Below are 16,825 nucleotides of genomic sequence, written 5' to 3' on the forward strand. Positions count from 1 at the left end.
AGTGGACTTTCAACATATGGTGTGAACTTGCACTCACGTAGGCCCCTACTGGGAGGACAGAACCAGGTTCCTTTCTGCTGTGGTGGGATACCAACTTCATAGGGAGGTGCTACATTACATCCTGGGGGTCACTTCCCTCACTGCAGAACGTAAGCCTGCCAATAAACTCATTGACTTAGCAATAGTTTCGGCAAAGTGCAGACTGGCAATGAGCTGGAAGTCTGCAACTGCCCGCCCACCAGTTTGTGGATATCCGACTTGCGCGCTGGGTTACTGGCAGAGCAACAGGCACTATTCACTTCTAGGGCACGGGGCAGACCACCAGCCAGACCCCAAGATCAGCAGGGATACTTGGAAAGATTTGAAGCACAATCCAACACTGGATCACCCTAGCAGAGTCTACAGCACCCTCTTATAGATAAAACTACACAGACCATGGGAACCAAGCAGACACAGGTAGCTGGATCTCCTCACACACACAACAGCACCATAGAGAGTATTGTAATGATAACCCTCTTCATTACATCCTTTGTACTAGGCCCTATGAGGGATACCTTCTTCTGAGCTGCTGCTTTCCGTCATCCCCTACCCCATCGGACTCTGCCACTGTACGCTCCTCGCCAGACATTTTACATGGTTCGGCAACCACATACCACAGTTCAATATGTTTTTTAAACCAGTTGGAATTGGTCTTGTAGATATGTACAGGCAGCCATAAGAATAGCCCCACACTGATTAAGGAAGAACGCTAAACTGAACTTGACAACGTTACATGTATGGACTGTAAGTCATATTGACTTTACCTCAAAATAAGCATGTCATTATCTATAATGCCCGCTCATATACTTAATACAGTGTGTGACTTGTGTATGCTTCACCTACTACTTACAAACCAATAAAGATATATAAAAAAAGAAGGTGCAGGGCATGGTTAAAGAGGTTTGTACTGCTCAAAGTCGAAGGAAAACCAGGAATGGTGGAAAACACAACTGGGGAACAGTATATTAAAGTCCAAAGTCAAAGATTATTTGTTCGTTAATCACATCAAACACATCAGAAGGTATAACTGCCCAATCCTAATCCATCATATGACAGTCGCTTGAAATATCAGGAAAGATTCCCATTACCAACAGGGGAAAAGCATCCATCTTCTTCTCCTATATGGTTTGAAACAATTATATATCGTCCATGTCGACAATGTCTCAATATATCAAGTTCAAGGTTACTTTTTCAGGCTCTCTATGATTAAAAAAATAGGAAATCTATTTCCAAGCTCACATTCTATGGGAACCAAGTGTGAAAAGAAATGTGAAGTTAGCAAGAATGACTAAACATTTTTCACACATTTTAGGAAATAGGGCCTTGCAGGCCTCAAATAAGCTAACGGAGCAATTTAAAATGACCTATTCAATTAGAGCACATATTACACATATTACAGTCAAAATTATGAATTCATCATTAATAAGCTTGTTCAGTGTTCATGTTACAGTGATTTTAAAATGAAATAACTTTATTAATCAATCACAATAGCTATAACTGGGAACTACATTTTCAACATTAACATGAGACATTTAAAATGTTTTCGTTTATAAATTCACTATTGTTTTAATGAAAACTATTACTAGAAAACATTAGGAAACACCTGCAAACAAAATAAATAATTATATTTAGATTGAAATAGCTCTACCACATCACAATAGAACTATCCTACAGTGAATGTACTTTAATATGAGTTTGAGTGCACCACCTTACAATTAACTTGTTAGAACGCCAAACAATATAATGCACATATAGATGGTCACTGTGACATCAAAGATAGCAATAACATTCCAGCTACATCAATCCCCCCTGTGATGGCCAATCAAGCCATCAAATCGGATTACATTCTCTCATTTAAATGAGAAGAATCAAAATCATTGAGGCCATACGAGGTAAAATCTTCTGGACTCCTCTAACTGCCTAATGTCACTGTAATAGATAGTTCATCTATTCTCAAGTTTAAACTCCTCTTTTCTTTTTCCGTTCTCTGCTCTCTTCACATTCATTCTTGTACAAGGCTATTATCAGTAAAGCTTTCAGGTACTGCCAATAATTCCTCTACCTCGGTTTCCAAACCACTTTCCAGCTGCTGAAAAAACACGCCCTATACTTTCCCAAGCACCTGTTGCCTCTCACTCTTTCAAATCCTCTTTTAGGTCAGTCATGTTTGTGATGTATTTTCTCAGCTTCTTACTATTGTCTGGTATGAAAGTATAACATTGTTGAACTTTCAACATCTTGCAAACTCCGCCCTCTTTCACAAGAAGGATATCTAAAGCAAGACGATTTTACAACACCATTGATCTTACAGTAACCATTTCTGTGCCAAATAACAAGAAGGCACCTGCTGTATCGGTAGACATCTTATCTACAATAGTTGAAAATGTCCTTATATTCAGGTCATTTAGGATAACTCCCACAGATATAATCATAGCACCAAAAAGTTCTCCTACAATCTCTGCAGCACTGGCATCTCTCTTGCCTCAGGTATTTGAACTCTCATCCCACACAGGATCTCCCACAGAATCATCAAAATGTTCCACATGATAAATCTTCTGAAAAATTACTCCTAAACAACATGTACCATATCATCCTGTTGGCAATCTAAAACAAGTATTCTTTCCACAAATGAAATAAACTCCAGGAATTGCTGGATCTTGTCCATCCACCATAAATGTCCAAACACTTTTAAACAAAAACACATGTCTACACTCACTCATCCCTATATAATTTGTATCAGTTTTATACACATTGTTTCCCTACATGTTGCTAATCTAAAGTAAAGGGAGCTTAGCTTCCTGCTGCTGAATGGACTTCTTCTTCTTTTCCCCAGTCACAGACTGCTACTCCTACCTCTGCCTTTGCTTTCATTGCTCTTCTTCTGTGTTCAATTTGTTATACAAACTCCTTTTCTACCTAACCAGATATACAGAACAAATTATTTCAATGGGCACAAACTGTACCAAATGTCAGTGTAGGCTCAAAGAAACTTCCCACCGTGTCAATGTTTTTAGCTTTTTCAGTGCTGCTCAAATGTTTCATGATGGGGACAATTGAGAAAACTAAGTCATAGGTAGAATCATAATATTGGAAATACTCTTGCCGATACAAAAAAGTCAGCAACAGATGACAAGAAATTCCATATGTCGAGGGGATACTGTGATATGTGATTCTGTTACTAAATGATGAAGGCAACTGTGTGTATACATAGCAATTCTTAACATCCATGCTATCAACATACTCATACAATAATTTATAATAAGCATTTGAAAAAAGACCTCCTCAGGAACCATCTACAAGTAATATCTTCTAGTGTATGCAATCTATAATCTGTGGGCTTTGTGGGATTCGGGGCACTAGTTTCCTGTTCTAAACTGTGTAGATAAGCTTACTCCTCTAAGAAATGCACTCATCAAAATAACTGTCACAACTAACACTCGTAAGCTAAGTTTACTGCTCTTATTTCTAGGGGACTCCATGGGTTCTCTAATTTCAGACCTGTAATCCAAAATAAAATGCAAAAATGTAAAAATGCAAATGGTGGCAACAAAAATAGCAACTGTCCCTTTCAGTTCTTTTTCAGTCTTTTCATTGAGAGCAAAGAAAATAACTCTTTTTTGTCTTCAAAGTTCAGACATTAAATTAGCAAAATCTTCTTTAAATTGCTACAATGTCCATCAAAAACATCTAATAAAACTTTAAATGCTTCCAATAAATGTGTAGTACGAAATCACTAATAATCACATCCAAGGCATAATGTCTCAGTCTGTCAAGTGGAAATGAAATTTCAAAGTTCAGCTCTGCCACAAGAAGACACTCAAAAATGTTCAACTGAATGTGTATTGTTAAAACAAAAGTTTGCACATTTCTTTTCATTTGCCGATTCAGGTCTTGCGTACTTTTGACAATGCACTCTCCTTCTCTTTGACCTCCAAGCAAAGGGTCTATCTGTATCACTGTCGGTGTCACTTTGACCAGTCTTTTCAGCTTCTTCTGGAATAGTTAGAGACACTTGCACTAAAGTCGCAATTTGCTCACTTGGCTACTGATCTCCAGGCACCACTCTTTTTGCTGCAGCACCAGGGCCTTCATCAGCATATGAGTTTTGAGTGGTCAGCTTTCTTTGCCTTGACCCTTCTGTACCAAATGCTGCTATTGACTCACTCAAACCCCCCTCAGACCGTTAATGGGATGTTTTGGTTAATTGCACATCCCCAACAGCTTAACTAACCTGCCCCTTTCGTCTCACTGTAACCAGCCCCACAGGACAGGTGCACTTTCATAAAGGGGACCTGGAACTTTGCAAGTGTGTGCCTTATGGATCCAGTTAGGTAGACCACCACTTCACAGCTGTCATCACTAGCAAAACCTGCTGTGGCCCCTTCCAACGTGGTTCTAAGCAGGACTTCCAGACATGTTTTTTTACCATTACATAGTCACCCGGACACAAGGCGTGGCACACCACCTGCTGTGGCTGGAATGTAGCTTCTCCAACCTGATGAGACACAGAGTGGACCACATCAGCCAGTCCTTTGCAATAATTGAATACCATGTCATCTGTTATGTTCACAAGCGCATTTGCAGGCATAGCTGGTAATCTCCGGGCATGGTCAGTGAGATTTGCATGCAGAGACAATCCTGTTTTACTGTCTGGAGAACTGTGCAAACTCATCAAACATGCTTCAGGCCATTTCAATGAGGTGGAAGCACAAACATTTGCCAGTTGGAATTTCAAAGTTCCATTAACTTGCTCCACCAGTCCAGAAGCTTCTGGCTTGTAACTGCAATGGAGCCTTTGCTAAACTTGCAATGCCGCACACAGTAATTTCAGGACTTCACTATTAAAGTGGGTCCCTCCCTTTGACTCTAGAGAATCCAAACTGGGTATAAATTCATATATAACAGCTTTGCTTTTGTGAGACCGTCATTTCTCTTGGTCAGGCAAGCTTCAACCCAATGAGAGAAAACACATACAATATCCAAGATGTATCTTAGTCCATTGTACACAGGAAGCTCAATAAAATCAAGTTGTATTTTGCTGAAAGGTCTTCCTGACCTACATATGTGACTTAGTATAAGTGCTGTATATTTTCCTACATTCATCTGCTGACAAGTGACACACCTGTGACAAAGGGCTTCTGCCATCAATCTGAGTCTGGGGTTAAAACAAGTTTGTCAAGCATCCAGACCATAGCATCACGACCCGCATGAGCTGGACCATGGTACTGTTAGACATCACAACTCTTCATCACTCAAAACCCAGGCATCATCTTCATCTCTTTTGACACAACCTACTCTAACTCAACTCGGTTCTTCTTCTGACACGTCTTCCTGCAATGTTTTAGCTTCCTTCCATGTATCAGGAGCAGTTAACAGAAGATTGTGACTTGTCTCATCATTTCCCTGATTACACTACTCACCATTAAAGGCAGTAAAATTAAAAACACAGTACTTCGCCACCTCATCAGCATAACTTTTGCCGAAAGTAACATAATCAGTGGCTTTGTGGTGTGCAGAACACTTCACAACCTCAATGTGGGCAGGAAACTTTAATGCCCTTTATACACTTTGGCCCTCATTACGACTTTGGCGGTCTACTTGGAAGACCACCATGCTGGCCCAAAACCAGCCACAAATCCGACACCACCATGTCAACCAGGGGTGGGAGAGAGACGGTCCCACCACCAGCACCACCACACCAACAACACCCTGCCCTCCATATTACAACCCACAAATCAGCCCAGTGGTCTCTGCAAAGTGAACAACCATTGGTGGTGCGAAACCGCCCCTGTCAAAACACCACCTCCACCAGAAACTGACACCACATTGGATAGTTTGAATACCCCACACCAGACACACACCACACACACCTGCTAACTGCACTATATAACACCCCCACACACACCTCCAATCCTTTGCAATCACAACTACCAACAGAGAGACTGAGGAGCACACCAACAGAGGACACAGTGTGTCGATACCATAGGCACCAACACACTACCCAAACATCACACACCACACAACTGCGCCGCCAACACAATAAACACATAGCCACTGCACACATACACCAGATACCACCAGCACACACAACCAAACACCCCCACCCCACCAACACTGCACCCTACATACACATTATCCCCCCCAACACAACCACCATGTCCCGTCAGAAGCACCCACGTTTCACTTATGATGAATTGAGGGTCATGGTAAATGAAATCGTCAGGGTAGAGCCACAACTGTTTGGAGCCCAGGTCTAGCAAACCTCGATATCCAGGGAAATTGAGTAATGTGAGAGGATCGTAGACAGGGTCAACTCAGTGGGCACCCATCCACGCACAAGGGAGGACATCAGGAAGATGTGGAACGACCTACAGGGGAAGGTGCGTTCCATGGCATTCAGGCACCAGATTGCCATCCCCAAGACTTGCAGTGGACCCCCACCTCCTGCCCCTGAGTTCACATCGTGGGAGGAGAAGGTCTTAGACATCATGCATCCTGAAGGTCTGACTGGAATCATAGGAGGACTCATCACTGGTAAGTCAACAACCCTTTCCAGCCACCAACCACTCATGCCCAGTACGCATCCGCCCCACCTATCACTCCCTAATCCACCCAATCGCACACTACTGCCTCCCATCACCCCACACCCCTCCCCTGCATGACACACCATCCCAGTGCCACAATCCCCACATAGTCCCTCTGTAATGCACAGATAGCAATCACAATGACAAGCACCACATCTCCCACAATGCATCACTCCCCACACATCAAGAATGCACGGTCCCACTTCACGGTAGAACACCTAAACGGACAACCATAGCACATGCCACACCAACTGGATGCTACGACTACATACCAACACATGGAAATGACAGCAATGCAAGCCACAATTCCCAACCTGAAATGCGAAATCGAAACAATGCCACAACATATCACACGAAAACAATGTCTGCGGTGCGGCAGCTGTCATTGCCATCACTGGGAAGCAAGTCAAGCTCCACCAAGCATCAGACAATGACACCAACAAGTACATCTCCACAATGTAACTCCCTCCCTTTCCATCCACAGGTCCTACCACCACTGCCACCCGGTAGGCCATGCCAGAGACAGACAGCCCTCCCAGGATGAAGGCCCTAGTGGATGTCTGGATGTTGACAACTTGCCTGGGCCATCTGGGACAACTGGTCAGTCCACCACCAGAAGCCTCACCCTGAACACATCCGAGTCCCCCTCTCATGTGGCTACCACAGCACAGCCAGCCCGACATCCCCACACCTGTGTCCTGAGGACAGGTCAATCAGCAGTGTGCCCCACAGTACATGGACCAGAGTCAGGGCCACACACCCAAGACTATGAAGGTCCTGGTGCAACTGGAAGAGGGCACACTGTGCAGAGGGGACCAGGGGCAGTGGGAGAGCACCTGTGGGCCAATGGAAGGGGCACCCACAACAAAAGGCTGGCCAGGAGGCCATCACAGAAGTCCTGGGAGCATACGACCAGCCCCAGGACACGATGGGCAAGATCCTCGAAGCCGTCCAAGCGAACCAGAAGCTTCAGAGGAAACACCAACAGGAGGCCATGCAGCAGTGGCAGACCCTCAAAGTCACCATGGCCTCCATTGCAGGGGTACTGAAGGAACTGACCACCATCCTGCATGTGTCATCCACCCACCAGCAGGCCCCTTCACTAGCCACATTCCAAATGAGACCTCCACTTCTGCAGTGGCTAGTGGAATGGTTGCCCTGCCAGAGGACCCACAGACCACCAGCACCCCTCCCCCTGTTGCCAAGAAACCCACACGCAAGCGAGGACATCCACCCAGATATCCTGCAGGACCTGATGCCAAGACCAAGACCACTGCCAGGAAGTGACGCTCGCCTGACGCTCTCCTGAATATCCTTCTTTGCCAGCCACTAACACACTCTGTTGACTGCCCACTGTCATGCCTCCATTCACCCATTTCCCCTTGGATACTGGACCTGGACTACCTACAGATGGGACAACTACTCTGGTGATTACACCCACCATGACCCCACTCATCACACATTGCACATGCATGTAACAATAAACACCTTTGAGCACAGCCACTGCCTATGTGTCTTTATTGTAATGAGTAAGAATCACATTAGAATGACATGTCATTCCAGTCAAACCATTGTCTTGCAAATATCTGTGAGATAGACAGAAGGGGGGGCAATATGCAGCAAGGTTGATGGCAGAACAGAGATAAACTGGAAAAATGTGTCAAGGGAGTCACCAGGCAAGGCAGGGACCAGAGTTGCACCAAACAAATGCCCTGCAAATAGACCAAGTCAGGGAAAACTATCATAACAGGAGACACTGTGGGCCACTCAACGCACATGCTAAACAATAACTCAATCTCTATTGTGCATTAGCATGTGGAATCACAAACCATGTGGCCATGTCAGGTCTACATTTCCACGACATCCATACACAATAGTCCTTCCCTCACAGTTGACAAATCTCACCCAAAGACATGTTTCACAGGCTGTAAAAGCTGGGTGACACATTCTTCCATTGTGGACTGTGAGGAATGGTAGTAATACTGATGTCAACACTATCCTTGGCACAACAATTGTAGTTGGCAAAGCAGTACAGGAAACATAGCACATGGACAATACCTTGCATGAGTGATGCTACACAACAGCACAGTGGAAATTGCGCTCACACTTGAACTTAAACATCTCCTCTGATGGGCAAAATGTCCCCCCCATAAATTCACCCAGAGGGGGAGCTGCACTCAATGCCTCCACTGATGACAGACACCAGAAGGAGCTATGGCACAATGCAGACAGGAGTACAGGTAACATACAGTACACATGACACAAACCTATTTCTCATGGGAAGTATTGTTGAATTAACTCTTCTCTGGAGTCAGCTGCATCTTCATCATCTTCCTACTCATCACTCACTATGTCCCCTTCATCAGTCATTGGTCCATCTGTCACCTCCTCTACATCCAGCAATGGGATGTGATGTCTCAGGGCCAGATTGTGCAGCACTTAGCAGGCAACAATGATCTGGCAGACTTTGAGTGGTTTGTAGAGTAGGACGCCTCCGGACACATGTAGGCAGCAGAATCTGGCCTTCAGTAGGCCAAATGTCTGCTTGATGACACGCCTCGTCCTGCCGTGGGCCTCATTGAAACAATGTTCACCATCTGTTGTCGGATACCTCACAGGTGTCAGAAGCCAGAGAAGGTTGGGGTACCCAGAGTCACCTGTGTGCACAAAGGTAAGACAAAACTCAGTATTGGTGGGGACACAGGGTAGAATGCGAAGTGACATGAGATAACGGGGGCAGACATCCAATTGGATCCATACCAATGAGCCATGCCCCGTCTCTCTGTAGTTGTGCCATCATGCGTGGGACATTGCTGGTCCGCAGAATGTATAAGTCATGTATTGAACTAGGGAACCTGGCCGAATCCTGCAAGATATATTGGTCAGAGAGACACATCACCTGCACATTAATGGAATGAAAGTTTTTCCGATTCCTGTACACTTGTTCATTTATCCTGGGTGGAACCAAGGCAATGTGGGTGCCATTTAGGGCCCTTATCACACTAGGGACGCATGCCAAATCGCAGAAGGCAACCTTTACAGTGGTCAAATTTTCACGTTGAGGGAACATTATGTAGAAGGGCAGATGTTTTAGCAAAGCACACAGTACATCCTTCAACACATTGCTGAACATCGGCTGTGACATCCCTGCTGCCAGGCCCACTGTGACCTGGAACAACCCAGAGGCAAGGAAGTGGAGAACTGAAAACACCTGCACTAAGGAAGAGATGGCATAGGGATGACGCATGGCAGGCAACAGATCAGGCTACAACTGGGTACACAGCTTCATGATGGTCTGACGCTTCAGACAATACATCTGAATGATGTGCCTCTCTTCCAGGGTAGCCTGGTCCTCTAGGGGCCGGTACACAGGGGAATGTCTCATCATCACCATTGCACTGTATCTGGGAACAGGAGAGAGGAGTAGTCAAACGTTGATGTACAGAATGTGTGGACAATGTCAATCTATGCCATAGTCACTACATTTCAACCATGACGCACATAAAATTCATCTACTAATCACTTGTTGCATGTAAAGTAGCAGCTGCCTGTCCTGTATGCACAGGACAGTTGGACGTGACCTCATTCCGCAGGGGTTAGACAACATGGAGGTAGGCGATCTAAACCGCCGTGCAAATCCTTATTGGATGATATAGTTGCCTATGGGAGACTGGGGTCAATGGCGATCACCACCGGCGGTGTCATGTACGCGGCAGCCATAACTGCCATTTACTGTTACATAGTTCACATGACTCCTGACACTCGTGCAAGCAAGACCTCTGGAAGCCAAGATGCCACATCCTGCAGAAGATAGGGCCCCAGCCCTCACCCAGAAAGAGCTGGAGAAGCTTATGGACGGGGTCCTACCCCTGTATGGACAGTTGTATGGGGCACCAGAGCCACAGGTGAGTCTCATTTCACTGTCATGTGTGATTGTGATGTGTGTGAGGATGAAAGGAGTTGGGACAAGGCAGAGGGAGTGGATACATGGAGATGGTTGAGGAGTCTGAGCGGTAGTGTCATGAGGACACGTGACTGTGGTCATGAAATGTGTTTGATGTGTGATGTCCACTGCTGACCTTGCAATGCCAATCTATATGTCTTTGTCCTTCTGTCTGTGTCACCCATGCAGGTCAGCACCCATCAAAAGAAGTGGATTTGGTGTGCCATTGCCAAGAAAATGCAGAACCTGGGGGCCCATGCCCAGCGGAGCACTCACTGCAGAAAGCGGTGGAAGGGCCTGAGACGCTGGGCCAGGAAGACCGCAGAGGCCCAGTTGTGGAGTCTTCCCAATGAGGGAGGGGTGCCCATCGGATTCTGACCCCCCTGATGCCCAGCATTTTGGCTGTGGCCTACCCTGAGGTAGATAGGCACTTGAGGGCAGCACAGCAGCCACAAGGCAGTAAGTACCTCGATGATGTTCTGCCTTTATGGCTTTGTGTTTCCCACTAGTGGAATGACGTAGCGTAGGTCTTTGTTATTAGCACTCTGACTATAGATTTCAGCCGTCTTAGCAGGATTGGTTTCATAGATGTGTGCCCATACCATGGAGAGAGGGACTAGGCGGGAAGTTAATTCCAATCTGGGAATTGTCTGGTGACCCTCAACAGGGTTTTCGATCCATGCTCCTACCATCAGCATCAGTACTAGTCAGGTGGCAGGGCATTGCCATCAGTATCAGCCTACCACTGTGAGCGAGGTTATTGGTGTGTCCTCAATCAGCTGGCATGTCCGTATGTGTTGATAGGTACAATGGGGCCAGATGTCAGTGTGCTATTTGTCAATGGAGTAGTGGCCATGCTACCTTCCACCATGCAGGATTCTGTTGAGTAAGGTGTACAGGAAATGTCTCAACACACGACCATTGGCATGTGCCAGGTACTGGGCAAGTGTGACTAGGTTGTTCCTCATGGAGTACATGAGTGCTACTGTTCCACCATTAGCAGTTTCCATCAGCATGGCTATGGTATCCCCCATGGTGTCCTACTGTTGTGGCATATATAGGTGAGGGCATTGGGTGCCATGGCATAGCAGCAGTTATTTTGTTGTTACTCTGTGTGTATATGACCCATTGCACCCTGTTTCTCTCTCCCACCCTCCTTCCCTCCCTTTCCTACTCTGCCTTTGTGTGCATCAGCATCATCAGGTGAAGGCGAAGGGGCACCAGCGAGTGGGGATGCGGCAGCCTGCAGGACTCAGGAGGCTGATACCAGCGGAGCTGAGAGGACCAGTGGGACGGAGGGTGAGGGGAGTGCCACGGGGGAGACAGGGTCAACGACTACATCTTCGTATTCCTCCTCCAATGGACGCTCCCTGGTGGTGGCAGACCCATCTGGGACCATCCCAGCACCATCCTTGTCCACCACCGCCCTTACCAGCACTGTCCTTCCTGTAGCTCCCCACCCAGTTGCCCATGCCTGCTCACCGAGGAGGGTGGGTGTCTCCTTTGCCACAGGCACCTCTGCTCCTACCCCAGTCAGCCCTGCTGCCCTTAGTGAGGAGGCTATTGACCTCCTGAGGTCTATCTCTGTGGGGTAGTCAACCATTGAGAATACCATCCAGAGACTGGCATCACAAATGCAGCAGTCTAATGCCTACCTGGAAGGCATTCACAGTGTCCTGTCTGCCCTGCAGAAATCATTTAAGGCTCTGGCCTCCACATTGACGGCAGCCAGTGTTCCTTCTTCTTCCGTCCCCCCTCCAACTACCTGTTCCCAATCCCATATCCCTCTCCCCTCACCCATCAAAGGCACACCTTCATATCACATGCATCCACATCAACAGACCCAGATTGCAAGGACAAACACAAGCTTCACAAAAGATACAACCGCCATATACACACACAACATTCAGATGCAGAAAAAACAACATCCACTCCCTACAAGGACTCCCCCACCACCTCTCCCCTCACAGGGACTACACCACTCATACCTGCAGTCACCACATCATCAGTCTCAGAACCTGCCATAAGTGCACTCATTCCCACCATCACCACAATAGCAGACCCCCCTGCATGCACCCCATACACCACATGCGCACTCAGCACAACTGTCAACACCTCCCCATGCAGCACATCCACCCTACCTGCAAACACTACCACAACCTACATTCCAACATCCCCCTGTCATCTCATTGCATCTCCTCCCCCTCTCCTCCCACTACACCTAAACACCCACACTTACACACTCAACAGTTACCCAACAGTCACACAGCATACACATGACATCCTCGCTCGCACCTGCACCGATGGCACCTCACCATACACACCTCACTACCACTCCCTCTCCCTCCACTCCCAAACGTTACTCCCATTCACAACCTTGTGCCCCTAAAAAATGTTCCCTGCATGAGATTTCCCTGTTCCCTCCCACTGACCCAGTCCCTGTCCCCTCCCCAAGCCCCCTGTTCCTCTCTCAAAACCCCTGCCTTCCACCTCCCAAGCCTCCCATAGTTCACCTGGTCTAAGCCATGCCCCTTCCCCACATAAAGCATCTGCCACCACCGTGGCCAATGTTACCCCTCTCAAAGCAAAATCCAAGCCCCCCCCAACAAAACCTAAATCCATTACAAAAGCCCCATCCCAACCCGAAACAAAGGACCCCCCCTCCAAACCTCCTCCTAAGGACCCCCACTCCAAACCTCCATCTAAGGATTCCCCTACAAACCCAAACCCTCCACCTTGGACCCCCCTCACACCTGAGGTGCTGCATGCCCCTGCCAGGTGGAGGCCAATTTGCAGTCAGGGGTCAAGATGGGGCCATGAACATTGCCCTGGGGCACACAATACAGTTGTACTGGCCAGTAGGCTGATATTGTATATAGTTAATTATCATTTGCAATTTTCATTCGAATATATCTGCACCAGCACCCCTTAGTGTCGAGGGTTACATACATGTCCTGGCTTTCCTTCCACATGTATGTGCTGCATTTCACCATTTGTTGTGTGTGGTTTGTGTGTGTATGTGTGTGTGTGTGTGCTGCTACAGGTGTTTGTTTGCGTGTGTTTGTAGCCATCGCTAGCCGTGCCGGTTGTGTGTGTTGTGTGTGTACGAATATCCTTCCCTCCAGTGTGTGCTAGGCGGATGTACTTACAGTTGGTGTCTTCGTCACCAGTTCTGGAGTCATATGGCCAGCAGGAGCATTGGGAAGACTTCCAGTTCGGGTTCCATGGTGGCTGCGGACGTGCCTGTGTTTCTAAAGGTGAGTGTCCCATTTAATGTGGTTCGTATGCGCCAGGGTTTTTGTGGCGGGTCAACCGCAGCGGAAATCCTGGTGGGGTGCACCCTCATAAAATGGCCAGCGGAAACATGCTCCCCGCCGGCCTGGAGATGCCTACTGTCGGCCACGGCGGCCCACCTGCACTTGGCTGTGTCCAGGCAGAACACAGCCATGGTCATTATATGGTCGTCTGCCCCGCAGTGCGACCTCAACATCCACCCTCAGTTATTGGACCGCCAAAGTCGCAATGAATCTCTTTTTCTCCGTTGCATATTGGGGGACCAGAAGAGCTCATAAAACATCTCTTGGACCATAGCTGGTCAAAGTCATGAACGACACCAATGCCATATTGACTATTAGTGAAAATTGCCACCTTCTGCTGTTCAGAAACACAGCATGCTCTTGTAAGAGCAACTAATTCAGCTACTGGGGCAGAAAAGACTCCTTGAAGCCAGGAGGCCTCAACTACACCTGAGATTGTGCATAATCAGCTTTCAAGGTTACATCATTGTCTCTTAAGAGCCTTTAACAAACATCACATAATCAGATTTGGGAAGTAGAATATCTTGAATATCAGGTCTTGGCTTGGTGCATAGTTCAGTGACATCTAGACAGTCATGCTCAATTTCACCAGTACAATCATTTACATTTTTCTCCTATACAGGTAAAGGAAGTAAATTCATTGAGTGCATAGTGGTACAACGCTTAATGTTCGGCACAGCTAGTATGACCTACTCATACCAGGTCAGATATGCACTAGTCAAGTGCTGAGTCAAGTGCTGAGTCTTGGTGCAGGTCAACAAACTTTCCGCATAGCAGGGGACAAAACAATTCAAAGGATGACCCATGACAATGCTTTTGCACTGCTCTATGCTGACACTAGCAGCTACAACTGGTTTAAAACAGCCAGGCAAAGCTGAAGCTACAGGATCAAGAGTGACAGAAAAATCGGCCACAGGTCTCTTGGCATTTCCATGCAACTTAGTCAGTACAACGTGAAACATTTACTGGAATCAGGCATTCCCAGAGCAGGGTCACAGCAGAGATTCTCTCTCAACTCTGTGAAGGCACATATGCAGTTGTCATCCAATGGTACAGGATCAGGCACATCTTTGTTTGGCAGACTCTGTATAAGGTAAACGTTTGGAATCCACTGACGACAGTAGCCAACCGTTCCCAAAAGCATTCTGACTTCTTTCTGAGTCTTTGGAGGATTCTTTTTCAGAATTGCTGAGATTCTTTCTTGTGACACCTTCCTTGCACCTTTCTCAATGTGGTGTCCTAAGTACAAGACATCTTTCTTACAGTACTGCAATTTAGTTGGATAAACCTTACGCCTAGTCTTAGCTAAGTGGTTCAAGAGGGCAATTGTATCTCTCCTGCATGCTTGCTGAGTAGTTGATGCCACCAGTAGGTCATCAATACACTGGACCAGAACTGTATGAAAAGGCATTTTAAAGGACTCCAGATTCTTTTTCAAGATCTGGTTGAAAAATGAGGGACTCTTAGTATACCCTTGTGGGACTCATCGCCATACCAAAACATAACTGCCAAACTGAAATACGAAGGGAAACTGGCTCTCCTCGTGCAATAGTATCAAGAAAAATGCTTGGCACAAGTCAATCATGGTGAACCACTCCTCTTCTTATGGAATATAAAATAAAACCACTACTAGATTCGGTACCAAGGGACAACATGGAACAACTATCTCATTCACCTTTCTAAAGTCCTGGACTGTGCAGTATTTTCCACGTGCTTCCACAGTCCCATAATGAGAGAGTTACATGGACTTCCCATTAGCTCTCTCAGAATGCCCTTTTATATCAAGGGCTCAATCATTGGGGTTATTCCTACAATTGTCATGTTTCACAGTTATCTTGATAGGCTCATCTCCTTTAATAAGCCGTATCTCCTTTCCTGGAAATCCTAAACTTCAGGGTACGCAATATCTTTTAAATCTTTGGGTTAGTCATTACAAGTTAACATTAGATACAGTTTTAAATGCTGCATCCTCATCACTTGTATGGATCTCCTTTCCTCCTAGGGTACAACAAATGGAACAGTTTAGCTTGCACAGCAAATCACATCCAATTCATCTCACAGGACATGAATAACACACTACAAATTTGTGCTCATCGTCAAAGGAACCTATTGTTAAGGACACTGGTTCTGTTACAGGTATTGGTCAATTGCTGAGTTGCAACTCCTACAACTTGAAATTTGCCTGACAGTACAGCGTGTAGCTCCTGTATCAACTAGAAAGGACACATGATGACCATATATATTACTATTCACATATGGACCAGGTTTATCTATTTCTAAGTATGCACCAAGTATGCATTCCTCTTCTTTTGGGCAGCTCAACTGGAAAACATCTAGAAACTCCTCATGACTCAAGTCAATTAAAGGAAACTGAGTTATCAACTGATTTGAATCTACATTTGCAAATTAGTTTAAGTTCAGTCGGGAAACATTTGCTTGTTGTTGAGCCATTGTAGCTTGTGGAACTTGCATCTGTTGTCTTTTGCACGCATTTGAATTTAGCATTTGGGGTCTCTGAACTCTCTGCATTTGAACCTAATTATTTCTCTGCATCTGAAAAAATTCTTCCTTCTGCAAATTATTATTATTAGCATTGAGGGGACACTCCCTCTTCCAATGGCCCAATTTGGTGCACACATGACCTGAAATAATTATTTTTAAAGTTGGCACATCCACACCTACATTCTGATCTGAAGGAATACCTCATCCTCTACTTTACTATTGATAACCATTCCTTTGCACTATCTGAGATCCCTGCATTCCAACAGTGTTCCCTACAAACTGTAGATTCTGATTTAGCTGTGCAGCCTTAAATTGCATCTCCATTAGCTTCTCCTTCAACTTTTTCTGCTTCAACTCCAATTTGTCACTATTGTACTTTGCGTACTACAGGATCTCATCAATTGGTCTGTTGTGCCAACAAATCAAATGCTGTTAAATCG

The sequence above is a fragment of the Pleurodeles waltl genome, chromosome 10 (genome assembly GCF_031143425.1).
Source record: "Pleurodeles waltl isolate 20211129_DDA chromosome 10, aPleWal1.hap1.20221129, whole genome shotgun sequence".
Lineage (NCBI taxonomy): Eukaryota > Metazoa > Chordata > Amphibia > Caudata > Salamandridae > Pleurodeles > Pleurodeles waltl.